The 22,159-nt window shown below is 42.7% G+C and overlaps 1 protein-coding gene across 2 annotated transcripts in view; it reads right to left on the bottom strand.

Moving 5' to 3' along the window:
* The window catches only part of Aven (apoptosis, caspase activation inhibitor), a 138,371-nt gene that overhangs the window by 72,491 nt on the left and 43,721 nt on the right, over window positions 1-22,159 (bottom strand). Inside the window, exon 3 of one of the 2 annotated variants that reach the window (XR_001783190.2) lies at window positions 21,199-21,284. The exons of the other annotated variant lie outside the window; for it this stretch is intronic. The gene's annotated coding sequence lies outside the window, so the exon portion shown is untranslated. The remainder of the gene's footprint in view (window positions 1-21,198; window positions 21,285-22,159) is intronic. 2 annotated transcript variants of the gene reach the window in all.

The following is a 22,159-nucleotide window of genomic DNA, read 5'->3' as shown; positions in this document are numbered from 1 at the left end:
CTCCCCTCTGCATCACCTGGAAATTAGTGCTCTGGAGAGTTCCTTTGTATAACTCTCCCAGAAGAGAGAGCTCACTCCCCTTTTGTTGCACAGCCTATGCACCTCTATGAGGTGTTAGTCAAACACTTACAAATCCTTCCACTCCCACTCCAGGAACTGGAGGCTCCTCAGACCAAAAGCTTGCTTGCTCTTCTCTGAACCCCCACCAGTATCCCCAAGCTTAAAGCAAAATGCTGAAAACAACAGCTCAAAGGATCTTTCTGGAGTGAATGATAAATCCATAACTAAACGTTAATAGAAATTGTTTATACTTTGAAAATATACACACAACTTATGCAATATTAATTCTGCTTTATTTTCATAAATGAAATTTATTTTAAACATGTAAATAAAACTTTACAATCCATTTTAATTATGTCTACAGTAGCTACTTTACCAAATGTCAAAGTCTATGAAAAGTCACAAAGTGCTTCTTATCAAATGAGCCACAGTGACTTCAAGTCTTAAGTCTACCTTTAGGCCATATGACAAATGTCTTTAGCCTTTAGGAAATTTTTATGATTAGGCTAGTTCCAATTAGGAAGGAAAAGGTACCTACCTATATTAGAGTCACCGTATAACAAGACTCACAATAAAGATTATGTCCTGTGCTCAAGACCTATAACTATCAGGACAACACATATAACAAATAAAAAAGTTTTAAGAACTAATTTTGGAGGAAAATAAACCAAACCCAGTAATTATGTAAGAGGGCGCTTCAACAGAATTAAAGTTTAAAATAAAACTGGATCTTCACTAAAAAGATGCTTCTGTTCCTGAGAGAATCAATTGCAGCCCTCTCCACAGAGCTGGCTGAAACCAAGGCCACCATTAATCTCGCAAATGACCGCCACACACAATCCAGCCTTTTCACCATGGAAGCTCAGAAATCCATCTACTTTCTATAGCAATTGCTAGATTACTCAGGGTCTACATGGCTGAAGTAATCAAAGACATATGTTCAATGCAATTCTGTCTAACTTTGCTTTCAACATCCCCAGAGACATGGCAGTGCAGAGAACAGCAGCTTACAAACAAGGGCAAGAGAAGCATCATTTTTTGATTAACAATAAGTCCTCCTGTTTTTCACATCAGGAGAAAAAAATACCTAGGGCTGATGGCATGCACCTGTGGGCTCAGCTACTTAGAAGACTGAGCAGGGTCAGTCTAAGTCCAGGAGTCTGGCATTTTAGAACACTCACCTCTCCCAACAGCACTGTAGTTAGTGCATGTCTCTATTCCAGCATTCTGGAAGGCTGAGGTAGAAAGATGGCTATAAGCCAGGCGTGGTGGCGCACGCCTTTAATCCCAGCATTCGGGAGGCAGAGGCAGGTGGATTTCTGAGTTCGAGGCCAGCCTGGTCTACAGAGTGAGTTCCAGGACAGCCAGGGCTATAGAGAAACCCTGTCTCGAAAAACCAAAAAAAAAAAAAAAAAAAAAAAGAAAGATGGCTATACATCCCAGGCCAGCAGAAAAGAAAGCCCAATACCTTAAAGTATTTTTTATGTAAATAAACAAATTGGGGTTGGGGGGTGTACTTCATGGTACTACCTGCCAGTACCATGACACACCGCAGAAAGTAATCCCCAGCTCTTGGGAGATGAACGGAGGAGAATCCAGAGTTCAAGGTCACCCCACAATTATATAGTGAGTGTGAGACTAGCCTGGGCTATATGAGATCCTGTATAGAAGCAAGCAGGAGGAGGAAAGAGTGAGAGAGGGGAGAGAGGGGAGAAAGGAGAGGGAAAGGAAGAAAAGCAAATTCTCTCCACTTCAGAGGTACGGATGTAGGAAGCTGAAGCGACAAAACCTTGTAAACGATTCCCCTGTCTATTAGAGGGACTCTGAGCCCACGGCGGAGCTGAGCCCGATGCCTGTCCGTCATTGGTAGCACCTGCACTGGTTACTGGCTAGAAGGAAATTAAGGCTAATTCACTGCAGTTTCAGGTTTTCTTCCCTTTCTGACTCAGGCACCAACAGAGTCAATGGCAAGAGCTCACAGTAACCTCTGAAGAGATGGAAAATTGCAGACATGACGAAAGAGCAGCATTAAGTTAACTCTTTAAAGTGGGTTCCTAACACAGCATGAAGAATGGGATGTAAGCAACATACACTTTAAAAATATCGTCTTGCCTAATTTTCTGAGATGGGTAAACTAGATGTGGAAACGAAAGTTTCCATCTGAGAAAGACGGAAAATAATGTGAATACAAACCAATCAGTATCTACATTTAAATACCCATCAGGGAACTATCGAAAGATGTCTACATTCACCTAAATCACCAAGTTTGGTAGAAGGCAAGTTACAAGTGATGAGGTATCACCTTTTGGTTCCCAGTTACAGCTGATTTCTTTCATCATCCTGTGGAAAGGCCTGAGTGCCTCTCCCTTGGATCATCATCCTGTCTGTGGAATGGTGTGGGCTCCCCTCCCTTGGAGCAATACCACCACGTTCCCACTCCATCCACTGCCCCAACTTCCCCAAGTGTCTCTGGGCTGCCTTTCCTGCCCTTCAAACTTATGCCTTTCCCTAACTCCCCAGAACCACTCCCCTCCACAGCCCCTCAGCCACTTTCTCCTGCTGCCCTAAGGACCTTTACAATTCCGGTACTTGGGACAGAAAATTCTCACAGCCTTTCTCTTCCAACTCCCTTTCTTTCCCTTCTGTGGTGGTTTGAATAAGGATGGCCTCCATAGCCTCACACACTGGAGGTGTTGGGGGCACCAAGCCTAGAATCTCTGCCTAGGGACCAGGATGTAAAGGTCTCAGATACTGTTCCAGTCCCTGTCTGTGCGCCTCATGGTCACTACCATGATAATAATGGACTACACCTCTGAAATTGTAAGCGAGCCCCAGGAAACCACTTCCTTTTATAAGTTGCCTTGGTCATGCTGTCTCTTTACAGCAATAGAACAGTGACTAAGACACCTTCCCTCTGGAGTTTCTCCCTCCCCTCCCTGGGGCTCTGCACACCACTCTCCCTGCAGGACTGTCTCAAGCTCTCCCTTCCCTTCCAGCACCAACTTCAAACAACTCATTTCCAGCCCACCCCCAACTGTCTCTGGCACTCCCCTGCCGAGCCTTTCCATAGGCCCAGACTTTTCCCCTGCTACAATACACTCAAAGATTTAATACTTCTTAAACTCCGTGGGAACTTCAGTCCCCCTGTAGCTGGTTTGCATGTATACGCATCCCTGTGTCTCAATCTGATCTCTTTGCTTTATAAAATAATAATAATAAAACAAAATAAATCTTGGTTCTTTCTCGGACAATACTGTCAGATATACCAAAGAATTCCAACATATTACATGTTCATACACTCACATTTTTCAAGAATTATTTTCTCTTCTACAACATTAGAGAAAAACAAGGCTGGATATGGAGCTCAGCAGTGGTATTTCCCAGTAGACTTCATACCTAAGATCCTAACCAGTATCCTGCAGGACTGGAGCCCTGGCTCTGCCAACTTGTCACACAGGGCTCATTTCCTAACCTGCCTGATCCAGGGTATGAAAAACATCTTCCTCAAGGCTGAAAATTATGATAAGATCCAGGAAACCAGCCAAAGAGCTAAAAAGAAATGCAGCAGTCCTTATGAGCTCATTTGCAGCAGCACCTTTTAAACACAGCAATTTAAGTCCCAACACGGAATCAGGAAAGTGCTCGCTACATACCCACTTTATCAACGAGTTCTTCACATAATAGCAAAACGCCCAGAAAGCAGGGGGATGACCCTCAAAATGACCTTACAAAATGGCCTTCAAGGTCTTTAACGACAGAGGAAGATTCAAAACAACAAAAGTAAAAAGGGGATCAGGCAAAATAGCAGATGAGGTATTTTCTCCCTGAAAAGAGATAGCTGCTGAGGCCTTTCTGCAAATTCAGTTAAGAGGGACACTGAGCCAGAAGATACTCAAACTCTCCTACTCTACTAAGACCTTGTCTGAGGTGCAACATCAGGGCATTAGAAAGCAGATTGCTACCAAGCCTATGGGAGGGGAGCAAGCCACCATTCCCAACACTAATAGAGTCCATGCTATGGTGACCCCTTGTGGCTTTTGTAACCTAGGTAAAGATTAAACCTATCTAATTCCTTCCCAAAGCTGCCAAACTTGTATCACATAGCATCTCTGAGATGGGATGTGACAACATGGGTGCACTGTAGCTGTCTTCAAACACACCAGAAGAAGACGCCAAATCGCATTATAGATGGTTGTGAGCCACCATGTGGATGCTGGGAATTGAGCTCAGGACCTTTGGAAGAGCAGTCAGTGCCCTTAAACAAGATTAGCTTCCTAAATTAGGGCTTCCTGCCTGCTAAATTCCGAGACACTCCCTTTATCTCTTAGCTCAAAGATGGGCCCTCATCTAAATTCTGAGGACCCCTCCTCTTTAAATATAAAGATAAGGAACTTGTTTATTACTCTGCTGTGGATCTATTCCAGCTTTCCCCGGTGCCATTAGCGAAAGGCTATTTCATCTGAAATCCATCTCAGGGCATCTTTCAGTTGAACCTGGAAAGACTCATTATTTGAAACACTGTCCAGAAGAGGCTTAACATTTAAAAAAAAAAAAAAAAGCATACATACATCAAGGACACACACAGCTCCAGCTGATTAGTGTTAGAACATTAAGAGTTTTCCAACTGCTTCCAAGTCCTATAAGTTCAACTCTTTTGAGGCAAGCAATAGGTCAGCTATCCATGTGAACATCTTCCCGGCCATTAAGCTTTGTAACTAGAGAGTCACTGAAAGGGCTAATGTAAAATATCTAGTAGTTATGTATAGTGCTCACTGGAGCCACGATAGCTTGGACAGGGCCTGCTGGTAGGAACTCAAGTCAACAGATGCCTGCTTTTCCGACACCACAACAACAGCATTTACTCAACTTCACAGCACTTTTTCTTTTTATTGTTATTTTTAATAAATTTCAGAAACCTGACTGTTGGGAGCCGCCCCCACATTCGCCGTCACAAGATGGCGCTGACATCCTGTGTTCTAAGTGGTAAACAAATAATCTGCGCATGTGCCAAGGGTATTTTACGACTACTTGTACTCTGCCTTTCCCGTGAACGTCAGCTCGGCCATGGGCTGCAGCCAATCAGGGAGTGATGCGTCCTAGGCGAAATATAACTCTCCTAAATAGGAAAGGGGTTTCGGTTTCATTATAGGGGGTGGCTTTCGCTTTTGGGGCTGGGGGTTTGCGCTCCTAGCTCCTGAAGATGTAAGCAATAAAGTTTTGCCGCAGAAGATTCTGGTCTGTTGTGTTCTTCCTGGCCGGGCGTGAGAACGCTAGTAAGAATTGGTGCTGAAATCCGGGACGAGAAAAAATCCGGGACGAAAAAATACAAGAAAACTCGGGACCGGCGCAAGGAAGATCCCTCATTCCAGAACCAGAACTGCGGGTCGCGGTAATAAAGGTTCCCGTAAAGCAGACTGTTGAGAAGGATTCAACTGCATGAATTCAGAACTTTTCAGCTGGGGAACGAGAGTACCAGTGAGTACAGCTTTACGAGGTAAGTCTGGTCTTAAACTTTCTAACGAAATTCAAGACAGTCTATCAGAAGTAAAGTGGAAAATAGCTTTACAAGGTACGCCTGGCCTTGAACTTTCTAACGAAATTCAAGACAGTCTATCAGAAGTAAAGTGGAAAATAGCTTTACAAGATATGTTTGGCCTTAAATTTTTTCTAGTGTTAGAAGCCCTTTTGTTCCTTTTCACATGTTATCAAGTGGTTAAGGCAGGGAGGATTCTAGATGAAATTCAGGACAATCTATCAGAAGTAAAGCGGGGAGAGAGAGTAGGAGCAAAGAGAAAATATGGTACACAAAATAAGCATACAGGCCTTTCCACGGGTCTTGAACCTGAGGAAAAGTTTAGGTCAGGTAAGAATACCTGGGGAGAGATTAGAAGGAAGGAGAAGGAAAAAGAAAAGAAAAAAGATCAATCAGCGGAGGCTTCTAGGAGAAGGAGCCTCTACTCATCACTAGGTGAGCTCAAGGAGCCAGTTCTTAATAGTTCTGAATCAGATGAAAAGGCTATTAGGGCCTGGAAGGCGCTCTCCCGAGCAGGTGAAGCCACTGGACAATAATGACAGAGGCAGGCTCTTGCAGCCTACAAGGTCTTATTGTCTACCCTGGAGTTGTAGATCAAGATTATAAAGGGGAACTTCAGGTTCTCTGTTCTTGTCCTCAAGTTGTCTTTTCTATATCACAAGGGGACAGAATAGCTCAACTAATAATTTTGCCAAGCCTACATGGCTGTTTTTTCTTCCTCTGGTATTCCTAGAGCTGCCAGAGAGATTGGTTCTACTGAAAATGATTCTGATTACTTAATAATGCCTTTAGATTGTTGTCAAATTTTATCTACTCACGTAGGGGTAAACCCTCGTGGCGTCAGGCCATTACAGGTCTGACAAATGGATGTCACACATATTTCCTCCTTTGAGAGAAATCAATATTTACATGTTTAGATAAAAAGAGATCACCTCCATACCTTAAATGATTTTCAAAAGCTGTTGGGAGATATTAATTGGCTCAGACCTTTTTTAAAGATTCCTTCCGCTGAGTTAAGGCCTTTGTTTGGTATTTTAGAAGGAGATCCTCATATCTCCTCCCCTAGGACTCTTACTCTAGCTGCTAACCAGGCCTTACAAAAGGTGGAAAAAGCCTTACAGAATGCACAATTACAACGTATTGAGGATTCGCAGCCTTTCAGTTTGTGTGTCTTTAAGACAGCACAATTGCCAACCGCAGTTTTGTGGCAGAATGGGCCATTGTTGTGGATCCATCCAAACGTATCCCCAGCTAAAATAATAGATTGGTATCCTGATGCAATTGCACAGCTTGCCCTTAAAGGCCTAAAAGCAGCAATCACCCACTTTGGGCGAAGTCCATATCTTTTAATTGTACCTTATACCGCTGCACAGGTTCAAACCTTGGCAGCCACATCTAATGATTGGGCAGTTTTAGTTACCTCCTTTTCAGGACAAATAGATAACCATTATCCAAAACACCCAATTTTACAGTTTGCCCAAAATCAATCTGTTGTTTTTCCACAAATAACAGTAAGAAACCCACTTAAAAATGGGATTGTGGTATATACTGATAGATCAAAAACTGGCATAGGTGCCTATGTGGCTAATGGTAAAGTGGTATCCAAACAATATAATAAAAATTCACCTCAAGTGGTAGAATGTTTAGTGGTTTTAGAAGTTTTAAAAACCTTTTTAGAACCCCTTAATATTGTGTCAGATTCCTGTTATGTGGTTAATGCAGTAAATCTTTTAGAAGTGACTGGAGTGATTAAGCCTTCCAGTAGAGTTGCCAATATTTTTCAGCAGATACAATTAGTTTTGTTATCTAGAAGATTTCCTGTTTATATTACTCATGTTAGAGCCCATTCAGGCCTACCTGGCCCCATGGCTCTGGGAAATGATTTGGCAGATAAGGCCACTAAAGTGGTGGCTGCTGCCCTATCATCCCCGGTAGAGGCTGCAAGAAATTTTCATAACAATTTTCATGTGACGGCTGAAACATTACGCAGTCGTTTCTCCTTGACAAGAAAAGAAGCCCGTGACATTGTTACTCAATGTCAAAGCTGCTGTGAGTTCTTGCCAGTTCCTCATGTGGGAATTAACCCACGCGGTATTCGACCTCTACAGGTCTGACAAATGGATGTTACACATGTTTCTTCCTTTGAAAAACTTCAATATCTCCATGTGTCCATTGACACATGTTCTGGCATCATGTTTGCTTCTCCGTTAACCGGAGAAAAAGCCTCACATGTGATTCAACATTGCCTTGAGGCATGGAGTGCTTGGGGGAAACCCAAACTCCTTAAGACTGATAATGGACCAGCTTATACGTCTCAAAAATTTCAGCAGTTCTGCCGTCAGATGGACGTAACCCACCTGACTGGACTTCCATACAACCCTCAAGGACAGGGTATTGTTGAGCGTGCGCATCGCACCCTCAAAGCCTATCTTATAAAGCAAAAGAGGGGAATTAAAGAGATTTTACCCCGAGCACCAAGAGTGTCTGTGTCTATGGCACTCTTTACACTCAATTTTTTAAATATTGATGCTCATGGCCATACTGCGGCTGAACGTCATTGTTCAGAGCCAGATAGGCCCAATGAGATGGTTAAATGGAAAAATGTCCTTGATAATAAATGGTATGGCCCGGATCCTATTTTGATAAGATCCAGGGGAGCGGTCTGTGTTTTCCCACAGAATGAAGACAACCCATTTTGGATACCAGAAAGACTCACCCGAAAAATCCAGACTGACCAAGGGAATACTGATGTCCCTCGTCTTGGTGATGTCCAGGGCGTCAATAATAAAGAGAGAGCAGCGTTGGGGGATAATGTCGACATTTCCACTCCCAATGACGGTGATGTATAATGCTCAAGTATTCTCCTACTTTTTTACCACTAACTAGGAACTGGGTTTAGCCTTAATTCAGACAGCCTTGGCTCTGTCTGGACAGGTCCAGATGACTGACACCATTAACACTTTGTCAGCCTCAGTGACTACAGTCATAGATAAACAGGCCTCAGCTAATGTCATGATACAGGGAGGTCTCATGCTGGTTAATCAACTCATAGATCTTGTCCAGAAACAACTAGATGTATTATGGCAAATAGCTCAGCTGGGGTGTAAACAAAAGTTTCCGGGATTGTGTGTTACTTCCATTCAGTATGTTAAATTTACTAGGGCAGCTAATTTGTCAAAAAGTCTTTTTCAGTATATGTTACAGAATTGGACGGCTGAATTTGAACAGATCCTTCGGGAATTGAGACTTCAGGTCAACTCCACACGCTTGGACCTGTCCCTGACCAAAGGATTACCCAATTGGATCTCCTCAGCATTTTCCTTCTTTAAAGAATGGGTGGGATTGATATTATTTGGAGATACACTTTGCTGTGGATTAGTGTTGCTTCTCTGGTTGGTCTGTAAGCTTAAGGCCCAAACTAGGAGAGACAAGGTGGTTATTGCCCAGGCGCTTGCAGGACTAGAACATGGAGCTTCCCCTGATATATCTATGCTTAGGCAATAGGTCGCTGGCCACTCAGCTCTTATATCCCATGAGGCTAGTCTCATTGCACGGGATAGAGTGAGTGTGCTTCAGCAGCCCAAGAGAGTTGCACGGCTAAGCACTGCAATAGAAGGGCTCTGCGGCATAAAATGAGCCTATTCTAGGGAGACATGTCATCTTTCAAGAAGGTTGAGTGTTCAAGTGTCCTTCCCCCAAGAAAAACAACACGGGACCAGACCAGGACCCCTCTGGGTGATGAGCCTGGGAGGAGGTTATGTGTACGGCTCCTTTACCTACACACTGGGGATTTGACCTCTATCTCCACTCTCATTAATATGGGTGGCCTATTTGCTCTTATTAAAAGAAAAGGGGGAGATGTTGGGAGCCGCCCCCACATTCGCCGTCACAAGATGGCGCTGACATCCTGTGTTCTAAGTGGTAAACAAATAATCTGCGCATGTGCCAAGGGTATTTTACGACTACTTGTACTCTGCCTTTCCCGTGAACGTCAGCTCGGCCATGGGCTGCAGCCAATCAGGGAGTGATGCGTCCTAGGCGAAATATAACTCTCCTAAATAGGAAAGGGGTTTCGGTTTCATTATAGGGGGTGGCTTTCGCTTTTGGGGCTGGGGGTTTGCGCTCCTAGCTCCTGAAGATGTAAGCAATAAAGTTTTGCCGCAGAAGATTCTGGTCTGTTGTGTTCTTCCTGGCCGGGCGTGAGAACGCAATTAAGACCTGACCTGTCAGAAAAATCACCAAGAGGTTTGTGTTGGTTAGTATCTTTTTTATTCTACTATATATTCCTTCCTGGTTAAGTCTGTGCCTTTGTGACTCAAAATGGACACTGAAATAAACTACAGGAAAAAATCTAAATCGCAACTAAATTGTGAGGAGTCAAAATGTAAATCAAGTTATCTTTCTAGTTTGAGCATATAATTAGGTTCTTTGTCAGGAATGTGGGCAGACAAGAATCTCATTAAATATTTGCTGACCTACTGACCCCTAGTGTTCAAATCTGAAGGCTTAATATGCAATGTTTAGGATGCCAGTGTCCTGGGGCACTGGGTATCTCCAGCCGTCATCTGCTCTAGCTTTTTCTTTCAACTCTAAACAAGTCTAAAAATGACAGTGACTTAATTTTCAACAACACCATGCATCTTACAGTTCTGGGACTAAAGCAAGCAATGTAGCAGTACTAATGAACAGGAGTAAGAAAACTAAGAGGAGGGACTAAATAATGAGAGCTATCCCTTCAAATTTCCTGTACGTTTGCTTTTTGAAAGCCAACCCTGTAGTGTCACTTCTCTCACTTAGTAGACTTACATCACCTGTTTCTTTGTAACCACGGGGAGATGGGGAGCGAGAGGACGGCTCCCCCACTCTGCGCCAAATGTTGTTCCTAAAAGAATCTAGGAACAGTAATAAGCAACAAAATCAAGAGATATTTCAGCTTACCTACAAATATGTGATAACCAACAGTGTATTTTTACATTACTGTCCTGGCTGTTTTATGTCAACTTGACACAAACTAAAGTTATCTGAAAGGAGACAATCTCCAGTCAGAAAATGCCTCCATTGCAGATGAGCCAACCTGAGAGCATGAGAGAGGGAGAGATAACCCTGCCTCCTGCAGATAGAGGCATTAAGTAACCTAGCTAGATCATCCCAAAATTTATTATCATCTTCAAATGGTTGGAATGTTTGAAAGGGACAGTCCTGCTGATCCAAAGCTGCAGATCTTCATTGTTGGAGATTGGTTCTAAAGCTCTGATTCAATCAGGAATCTGCATGTCAGAACACTGAAGGTCCTTGTCCCCAGCTGGCTTTTGATCAATCAACTCCGATCAACTAAGATGCCTTCGACCAATGACTGGGCAAAGGGAGACGGGCGGGGGGGTGGGGGGGGGCGCACCCTTAGAGTTCCTCAGGCTAGGACACAGGGGAGAAGAGAGAGGTTGTACCATGAGTCTGGGCAGAAGGAAGGGATGCAGGAGCTTCAGAAGAAGCCAACCAGCCATGTGAGAATTCGGTGGGTGGCAACTGGCCACTTCCCCGATTGGGCCTGGGGCAGCAGGGGAAGGTTTAGGAGTGCCCAGTCATTGAGTTAGCCAAGGCATTTCAAAAAAAATGTGTGTGTGCCTTTCATTCAGGAATCCAAAGAGTTCCTGGGCAAGTGGCTGGAAGCACTCGACCTACCAGGTGCACAAAGCTGTAGAGCAAAAAACTCCACAATACACTTTATGACACAGGGCAATAACAGGCTCTGAGAGGAGACCCAGTGAGTTTCCAGTACTGATGGTGTCACAGAAGCCAGAGGCCTTGAACCAGACCAATGAACTCATTGCAATGACATATGCAAGTGAAGATTGGTGGACAGAGTGATATACTGTGGACACACTGTGACACTACTTCCCTGATGAGATGTTTTCTACGCTTTGTTTTGGTTTTGTTTGGTTGTGCTTTATTTTGATGGGGAGGTTGCAAGGGTGGAGGGGAGGAGAGGGGGAGATGAGTGGGACTGGGGTGAAGAATCAATAAAAAGTTAAAAAAAAAGAAAAGAAAAGAAAAGAAAAGAAAAGAAAAGAAAAGAGAAAACGCCTCCATAAGACCGAGAAATAGGCAGGCCTGTAAGGCAGGATCTTAATTAGTGATAGATGGGGGAGGGACCAGCCCACTGTGGATGGGGCCAACCCTAGGCTGATGGTCCTGGGTTCTATAAGAAAGAAGGCTGAACAAGCCAGTAAGCAGCACTCACCCATAGCCTCTGCATTAGCTCCTGCTGCTGCCGGGTTCCTGCACTCAGAGCTTTTGAAGATGCACTGTTATACAGACATGTGAATGAAATAAGTCCTTTCTTCCCCAAGTTGCCTTAGTCATGGTGTTTCATCACAGCCATAGTAACTCTAAGTAAGATAATTAACATTTAATAAGTGGACAGCTTTTTCACTTAATCCTTTTTAACCACTTTCTGAAATAGAGAGATGCCACATTGCATCATGACCCTGAGGGAGCACTACCAAGTGATGCTCTTGAGCCGTGGGCACATGCGGGGCTGCCTGCCTCCACATGACTAGTGTGTCAATGATGGGTCTGGTCTTCCTGATTCCCTTTGCAGTTTCACCAGCCATTGCTGCTCAATACAGTCAGTGTGCCCCCACCCCACCCCTGTTTTACTCTGCCTGACTCGTTCTGAAGAACTTTGCTTTCTGACCTCCAGCTCTCTGCTCCCAATCTGAACTACCCTCAGCCAACACCCACCCTATAGTGTATCCTCTCCAGTACAGTGTCCGGCAAACTTTGATTTCTGTCAGAAATGTAAGTTTAATTAGTTTCCTTTCCCTTTTTTTTTTTTTTTTTTTTTAAGTAGTGAGTAGGTCGAGCATCTTTTCATGGTGTTTAAGAACTATTTGCATTTACTTTCTTTCGGTCAACAATCTACCCTAAAGCCTTTGTCATTTGTTTGTTTAATTTGTTTATTAATATGAACTATTAGCCAGGCTGGCCCCAATTCACTATGTAGGCTAGGTTGGCTTCAAAATAACAAGTGATCCTCCTACCTCCACCTCCAGAATACTGGAACCATTCAGAAGGTTACTAAAACTCACCAGTGTATCCAAAGGTAGTTCTCAAGGAGCAAGGTTCTAAGCCCCTGCACTATCACCACGCACCCACCCACAGAGAGCCTCTATTTTACTCTGACTCTAGTAAGTTTTGCCCTATAGAAATCCTTAATTTTTATGCAACAAAATGTAATAGTCTTTTCAGTGATGGTTTCTGCATTATGGATTGTATTTTAAAATATTTCCCCACTCTAACATTATAACAGAGTCTAAGTGTGATTACACTTATCTTTTCGACACATGCAGACTTAAGCTTTATATAATATGCAGTCTGAATGGAACTTCTTCCCCAGCTGGCCACTCCACTGGGGCCAATCCCAGTGATTTGAAATGATCTGAGGTTTTATTTTTAGGTTTTTTTGCTCTGATTCCCTGATGCTTAGAATTTCTAGGAAAACGATTTTCAGATAAACTAAGATCAGGCATAGTTTAGACAAAAAGTACTACTTTCTATTTTCTTAGATTATAAGGACTTATTTTACTTATGAGCTCTATAGGAGATTAGCACACAGCAACCATTAGTGGATGTTCTGTGAAGGCATCCTGAACTTTATTTACATTCAGCTCTCAGATCTATCTGTGGAGTATCACTGAGGGTAAATGTGTAATCCCCAGGGCAACGCTGACTTGCTTCCCCATCCACCACTGGTCTTTCTTCGTTGGTAAAAGTCCTTCAGTCTGCTCAATATTTCGGATCTTCACAGAAGTGAGTGAAAATCCAGCCACAGTGAAACTCTTCACACTCCCACCACTGTGGGAAACGACTTGGGGTTATTATAAAATTGAGGATAAAGCCCCCTCTGACCCAGCAATTCTATCCCTGGGTATTTTACTCAAAAGAAGTGAAGCTCTTTCACATGAGGACTTGCATATCAAGGCTCTGGGTATTTTATAACATCTCAAACCTGAATCTAAAACAAATGTCTATCAGTAAGAGAGCTAGTAGACACAGACAGGCTATGCTGTGGCCATGTGCTAAAAAAACAACTCAGAAGTAAAGGGAATTACTGACCTGGGTGAATCTCAGAATCAATGTATTATATAGGAAAAGCCAGACAAAAGTATAGCAATTCCAGGTGATTATAGCACATTAATTCTCTCTTTCTCTCTCTCTCTCTCTCTCTCTCTCTCTCTCTCTCTCTCTTGGTTTGGTTGGTTGGTTGGTTGGTTGGGTTTTTTTTGTTTTTGTTTTTGTTTTTGTTTTTTTTAAGACAGGGTTTCTCTGTGTAGCCCTGGCTGTCCTGGAACTCACTTTGTAGACCAGGCTGGCCTCGAACTCAGAAATCCGCCTGCCTCTGCCTCCCGAGTGTTGGGATTGATTAAAGGTATGTCTAATTCCTTCAGACCTGATGCTGCACTGGCGGCGGCAGTCAGGACTTGCCTAACATGTCCAACCCTTCACTCACACTCCATCTCGGGTCTAAAGCACAGCATCCTCCATGCACAGCTTCCTGTGTGGTACAGTCCTGCCTGCTGTGTAAAAGCCAGCAGAAACATCACCTGCTTTCTAAGTTTCCCACCAGCACACCTAGACTCCTGGCTCTGATGCCTCCCATTTGCCTGGGTTAGAATGCAAAGCTATGAGAGCTGCATTGCTATCTACACTGTGCTTTCTTTCATGCATATTTCAAGGAAGTTCCAGAGTCTAGTAGGAAGCCCAATACAAGTCTATCTTTAGGCCTACCATTGACTCTTAAGCCTCTCACACACCCACAGCTACAGCCCTCTCTTTCTCCCCCTGCCTGGGAGACATTCCTCTCCCCCTCTCTGTGCTGCTCCTTAGTTACACTAAACAAGTTACAGGTCACTAGATCAAGGACTAGGAAAAAGCAGCACAGAAGGTTTGCAAGCCAGCAAGGAGGACTGCAAGCTAGAAGCAGCAAGTGGCCTTGCTGTGCACACACTGAACACGTGAATTCAACACAGTAACTGCCCTGGAGTCTGGACATTAAAAAAAAAAAAAAAAAAGAAATTTCTTTCTGTAAGATTTATTTATTATTATAAATAAGTTCACTGTAGCTATCTTCAGATGCACCAGAAGAGGGCGTCAGATTTCATTACAGGTGGTTGTGAGCCACCATGTGGTTGCTGGGATTTGAACTCAGGACCTTGGGAAGAGCAGTCAGTGCTCTTACCTGCTGAGCCATCACACCAGCCCCAGAAAGGAATTCCTATCACACTGTGTATGTCTTCAGACCCCATCATATATTCTCTGCAAATGCATAAATCCGGACAAGGCATGCCATCCTGAGATCAAGGCGACGGCAAGCAGACGCTGCTGAGTCCCAGCATTGCTTGCTCTGTTGTCTGAGGATCAGGCATTCCCACCAGGTGAGCTGTTCTTCGTCCACCCTGTCTCCAGAGCCTTGATTTGATTTCCTCATGTTAAAAGGAAAGACCTGCTCAGAAATGGGGGCTTCTGTCAGCAATAAAATACAAGTTTTTGACATCTTTGTGGTAAGTTAGGTGGTTGTACCAGCTAGCTGGTAATAACAAACACTGAAGAAGATATGACAGGCGCTAACAAATGGTGCTAGGATAATTGGGTGGATCTGTAAATAAATGAAAGTAGATTCGTATAGCTTACTTTGCACACACATGCACAAAAAGAAAACAAATGACAACAAATGGGAGAGAGGTAATCCTATACTTTGCTTTTCCTGCTGCTGTGATAATAAATAAATAAATAAATAAATAAATAAATAAATAAATAAATAAATAAATAAACACTGACCAAACTATCTTGGAGGGAAAGGATTTATTTCCCTTACACTTCCCTGGCATGATCCATCACTGAGGGAAGTCAGGGCAGGAACTCAAGCAGAGACCATGGAGGACCACTGTCTACTGACTTACTCTCCATGGCTTGCTCAGCCTTTTCTTATACAACCTAGGACCACCTGCCCATAGGTGGCACAAGCCATAGTGGGCTGGATGCTACCACACCAAACATTAAGAAAATGACCCCACAGCCCTGCCCACAGGCCAATCTAATGGAAGCAATTCCCCAGCTGAGGTTCCCTCTTCCCAGGTGACTCTCATGTATGTCCGGTTGATAAAAAATAACCAAACACCCTCGTATACAGGGGCTGGCAACAGGTATAGGCGCAGTCACCACAGAAGTCAGTGTGGAAATTACTAAAAGTAGAGCTCATCTCTTACTCTCCTGGCACCCTAAGGACTCTACACCAGCATTCCACACAGATATTCTCTCAATCATGGTTTTTGCTGCACTGTTCACAATAACCAGGAAATGGACCAATTGAGATGAAGCCCAGCACGTGACTGGCCGAAGTGTGGTGTGGTATAAGTACAGAATAGAATTTTATTCAGTCCATAAAGAAAATTGAATTCAATATATTTACAGGAAAAATAGTGGAGCTAGAGATTATTGGTAAGCAAAATAATCCAAACTCAAAACAGGCAAATACTACGTTTTCTTTTAGATGTACTGTAGACATAAGACAGTGTGTGTGTGTGTGTGTGTGTGTGCGCGCGCGCATGTGCGTGTATCTGTGTGTGCGCATGCGCACATGTGTCAGTGTGTGGGGCGGGGTAGGGAGAGGGAGAGAATCCTGAATTAGAGGACTATATCTTCGGGGAAGGGAAAAAGACAAGAGAGAATAGTGGAGCACATCAGACAAGAAAGCAGAAGGGAGAGGTAGGAGGCCACCAGGAGGTGGGCAGAGGGAGTCAGGTGGCCTTAGAGGAGGGAGATGGATAAGACGCCAAGTTAAATGAAACATCTGTACGAAAATGTCACAATGAGACCCATTATTTTGTTTGGGAACAACAGAAAATGTAAATTGCTTTTACCAAATAAGAAACCACTGAAAATCAGCTTCAGCCTTTATTCTTTCTACTTTATATTTTCTACTTTATATTTGCTGTGAATTATATCATTTACTAATGAAAACAAGCATGTATTCACTATATATATATGTATACACACACACACACACACACACACACACACACACAAAAGCCCAATGCTAGACATGAAACTCATGGACCCTTTTCAACATGGGGGTGGGTGGTGATTTTGGACAGTTAACTGAGTGAAAATCAAATCAGTGGACAGATGGAATTCTTTGTCACATCTGTGAATGTCATGCTGAATTTTAAAACCCTGAAAATTGCGACGGACACAACCTCACCACAGCAGCAAACGCGCCACCCTCATCAGGTTGTTATGGCAACTGTACTACTTAGGCTGAGAAGAAAGATCGGATGTTTGTGTCAGAGAGAGATTTTGTTGCAGGCTGCCATTAGAAATACTAAAAGATGTTTGTGCATAAATCTCAGACCATGAAGAGGCCCCCAAGAGAACCCCCTTCCTCATTAAACATGTCTGCTGGGGTTGTCACTCTTTAGGGCTTACTCAGGAAGCCTTGTTGTTGAACTATCACAGATATAACTTCCTGCCATTTCTTGGAGACAAATCTGCCAAGAAAGGGCCAATCAATGGTCCTACACAGCTGTGACATCTATGAACCACAACAATGACCAACATAACAAGATGCCCCAGAGGCTCGATAGTAGTGGGAACCAACAACTGTCTAATTGTCTAACTAGGTGAGCTACCCAGGACCTTGAGGTTCTAGAGTTTAGAGAATGTACTGTGGCCACTTCACTAGACCCAACATACTCCTAATAACTTGTCCTTATATCACAGGGAAGTATAGCTCACACCTTGGATCAAAAAAATCTCTTCTTTGCAGCAGAGTCCACTATAGAAAAAAAAAAAAAACTGGTTAAAATGCAGAAATCAACTAGTCATTTGATGCCCAATGGATACATTTACAACACAACTCCTGCACCTAAAGCTCAGGGGAGGAAAGACTGTAAGAGCCAGAGGTCCACGAAGTCTGATGATTTCTTAACTACCTTAAGACTTAGAAAGGTCCTTTAAAAAACATTAGGTCACTGAGTCCCCAGTTTGAAACCCTGCTGTATACCCCACACACACTTCTTCCTGCATACCCTCATAATTATGGTTGTTTCTACTTACGATGACTTTAAAGTGTCTATTTCTAGCTTCTACCCAAGTATCCCTAATAGCTTTATGTAATACTACCTAATCTTGGAGTTAGTCCCTCTCATTTACTCTTCAAATAATTCACAAAACTTATTAAATGAAGTGTCCCAACTCATGAAGGCTCACCAATGTAGTAGCTCTGCGCTCCGCACCTACAGGATTCAGTTCCATGTGTCACATGTTTTACACATACATGTGCTATATAATGTCTGAATCATATTAAACATGTTGAGTTCTTCAAGCTTATTTATTTATTTATTTATTTATTTATTTAGGTTTTTTGAGACAAGGTTTCTTTGTATAGCCCTGGCTGTCCTGGAACTCAGTCTGTAGACCAGGCTGGCCTCGAACTGAGAAATCCGCCTGCCTCTGCCTCGAGTGTCAAGCATGTTTTTAATGATGAAAACTCTCTGAGTCCTCTGTTATGATCTGTTGAACTGTGCAGTACACTAGTCAATAGTTATGTTACCATGTAATAGCTCAGCAGACCTTACTGCTCCTACAGAACTGTCAGTGCCCACTGTTCCTGACACACTGCTGTCCCCAGCCTGTGGTAACCACTCTACTCTCAGCTTCTTTTAGAGTCCTCATAAGTGAGGTCACATAATACTTGCCTGTGTGTAGCTTATTTCATTTTACATAATAATCTCTATTTCCAGCCATATTGCCACAAATAATAGAATTTCATTCTTTTTAATAGCTAAATAGTAGCCCATTTGGTATATGTACAGTGATTCTATGCTTAAGAATAGATCCATCCATCATCTAGAAAGTGACTAATCAACAACTTTTTGGATTGTCTACAGAACCTGTTATAAGAGACTAACCAGTTGCCAGGCTTTCTATATCATTTCATTTATATAAATGAGATTATATTATAAAACTCTTGGCTTAAATATACTTAAATAAACTCTTAACTATTATAAAACTCTTAGATGATTGCCTTCTAAAATCATCCTTAAAATTGTTTTGAAACTACCAATTATAACTTAGTTGAAATTATCTGCTGGGTGTGATAGCGAAGGCCTTTAATCCCAACACTCGGGAGGCAGAGGCAGGCGGATTTCTGAGTTCAAGGCCAGCCTGGTCTACAGAGTGAGTTCCAGGACAGCCAGGGCTATACAGAGAAACCCTGTCTCAAAAAAAAAAAAAAAGGAAAATATCCATCTATATAAAATTGGTACGAAACAATGTGATGACTGCACTGACTGACTGCCTTCCTAATGAAGCACTGAAGAGAACAGGCTGCCTACCCATGTGAGAAAGGATGGGATGGAGCTCCAGCATTTACTGTGTGAAACGGGGGAAGAAACTAACTCTTCTCTGCAGTGCCTTTCAGAAATGACAGCATCTTGTGTTCCACTGCAATAATGACAACGGCTGGTGTCGAGGAAGCACTTGCCCTAACGTGCCAATCGGTGTACTCAGTGCTTTTCAGGTAGAGTGCACAGAGCACTCTGACAAGCACGTTACCCTCAGACGCCACTCTACTTCAAAGATTCTATGAACCAGAGGTTCAAGTGAGAAACAAAGACCCTAACAAACAAAACATTCTCTAGAATAAAGCAGCAAACTTCTCTGAGGTCTACTTACAAAGAGAGAGAGAGAGAGAGAAAGAGAGAGAGAGAGAGAGAGAGAGAGAATAAAACGAGATTCCCTAAAGATTAGATACATAGAGCTGGCAAGAAAAACAAAAGCCAAAGCCTATCTAAACAGCCTGGTACAGAGAATGGTTCCTTTTGATAAAGGGGCAGGGTCCCATTGCAGGAGGCTAGGAATGACCTCACTATGAATGAGGAACTAGAGAATATTCTAGGGACTCTGACAGATCTGCGCATCTCAAGGACCTGGCAATCGGGATGCAACACTTTGCATCCTGCTACAGTTTGGGGTCAGACATGGTCCTATGAAGTCATCCTTACAAGGGCAGAGACCTCACTTTTTTTTAAAGCTATGATCAGTACTGGAACATAATGAATACTTCATAAATCTTTAATGACCAACCTTAGTAACCAGTGCCATTCTGTCTACTAGCCTGTAAAGTCAGAACTTCCTGAAGTGTGGTCTGGAGACCTCTAGTGGTTGCCTGCAGTTCACTTTAGGGAAAAGGTCAATGCCAAAGTAGGGAAATCAAGATGCTCTGACAGAGGGGTAGATACCTCAAGAAGTCCACACATGTTTCTAAAATCTTCATTTGAAGATAAAAATACTCTTGGTTCATTCAGATATATCCATAGGAGGAAAGCAATTGTTTCCTAATGGGCAACTTTACTGTAATTTTTAAACTTTTAAAATTATAAATGAAAGATGAATGTCTAATTGAATTTTAAATTTTTAAATGAAAGATGAGTGTCTAGCTCCATACTTAAAACTCTTGACAAGCAAGTGTGGAGAGCAGAGTTGGATTCCAGAACCTCTATTATGTGAAGTAGGTGTAGCCGCTGTCCGTAATTCCAGCATTCCCAGAGTGATTTGGGACCTAAGTCAGCAATACTGATGAGCTCTGGGTTGAACTGAGAGGTCCTGCCTCTGTGAATAACGAGGAACAATCAAGGAAAACACCCGGTGGCAACTCTGGGCCTCCATGTGCACACTCAAACAAACCTATACACAAGTGTGTGTCATACAGGCAAACACAAATATACAACACAGATGCACACGCCATAAACACATACATTTATTTTTTAAAAAAGAGAAAAATATCTACGTGTAGCATTTTAAGACACACTACTATTTGAGAGACCATGAAGGAAAAGTACACACAATTCTAGAAAGTTTAAAAAAAAAAAAAATGCTTGACACTTGTGGTGCATTCCTTTAATCCCAGCACTCAGAAGGCAGAGACCAGCCCCATCTATAGAACGAGTTCCAATATAGCCAGAGCTACACATAGAAACCCTTCTTGGAAAACAAAAACAAAAACAAAAACCACAAAGCAAAACAACTAACATTCTTCTATAAATTCAAGGCATAACAGAGAAAAAGAAAACATCTCTTCTCTTTAAATTCACATCATCTTCTCAAAGACCGTCGACTCTCAAGATCTCTGCAGGTCATCTGCAATCTCAGAGAAAGTTCGTACCTTGTTGATAGGTTGGTGGTCATGCTGGAGAAGAGCTGCTGTTGAAAATGATACTGGAAGTGTGGCGCATCAGAAACACTCTTCTTTCCCAGTAAGGAATAGAAGGAGCCAGATGGGGACTCTTGGCCACTGTCTTGATTATACCAGAACCCAACATCTTCCACGTTGGGAAGAGAGCCACACACAGTGGAGAAAGCAAAAGTAAATGTAGTTTTCTATAAACGAGATCAATACCAGAAATGCTTTGACAGTCAATGCTTTGATAATGCATAGAAGGTAACTATGAAATTACTTAAAGATTTAGACTCACCATGTACTCACATCTCTGAGTGTGTACATAAGGAATCATCTAAATTAGGTTAACTGGGGTAGGAAGACCCACCTTAAATGTAAGTGGTATCGAGTCCATGGACGAGGGTCCCAAGCAGAGGAAAAAGGAGGCAGCTTCTCTGGGGTTGGAACTGTCTTCTAAATTAGAAGAATGAATGTTTATAATTCAGTTTATAGCCAGGCTATTGGGAGGTCATAGTTTGAACTAGAGTGGGAACTTAGACCTAAACCATGCAGCCTAGTATTACTGCTCCCTCTGCCAATGCCTCGCCTTCCCAACAGGACAAATGCCTTCCTGACACTGGCTCTATGTTATAAATGATAAGGATAACTACAGACCACTTAGAAAGAGGAAAACGGCATTTTGGCTCATCCTTATATAATGGTCATAGCACTACTTTCTGGGCCTTCTTTAAGTGTGTATAACATACTTAAGTGTATAACACATAAAACACTTATTTAACAGGACTTGAGAAACAAGGCATGACTGAGAACATGTAAAACTGCTACACAGAGTTATGATGCATTCACACCATAACAACAGAGCAAACACCTTGGCAGTGTGTTATCTATGATTTATGAGAACCTTGCAAGAGGGGCATTCCATAACTGGAAGCCCTCAGCACTGGCTTTAAGCCCAGATCGGTACAGGAAAACAATTTTCATCCACACTCTTTTAAGTGATTCCCCATATTTCACCTTCTCATTTCTCATCTACGCAGCCACTTAGAGAGATGAAGTGAAACGAGAGAAGAGAATCTGAATGAGAATAAACTTCAACAAAGGAGGTGCGGCACACAGCTTTCTTAAACTTCCTGTTCTTGTGTTCCTGGAGAAGTTAAGTAGACAAGCAAATGCTCTTTCACTCTTCCAAGTATAAAAACTAAAATTCACAGGGAAGAGCACTAGACATGAGAGAGGTGTGTGGTGCCCTAGTCACAGGTCCTCATAAACACCACAGCCTCACTGGCTAGGTAGGTCTTATCTCACAGAACTCTGTCCCATACCAATGG

The sequence above is a fragment of the Mus musculus genome, chromosome 2, assembly GCF_000001635.26.
Source record: "Mus musculus strain C57BL/6J chromosome 2, GRCm38.p6 C57BL/6J".
NCBI classification, from domain to species: domain Eukaryota; kingdom Metazoa; phylum Chordata; class Mammalia; order Rodentia; family Muridae; genus Mus; species Mus musculus.
This window is presented reverse-complemented; position numbering and strand designations above follow the sequence as displayed.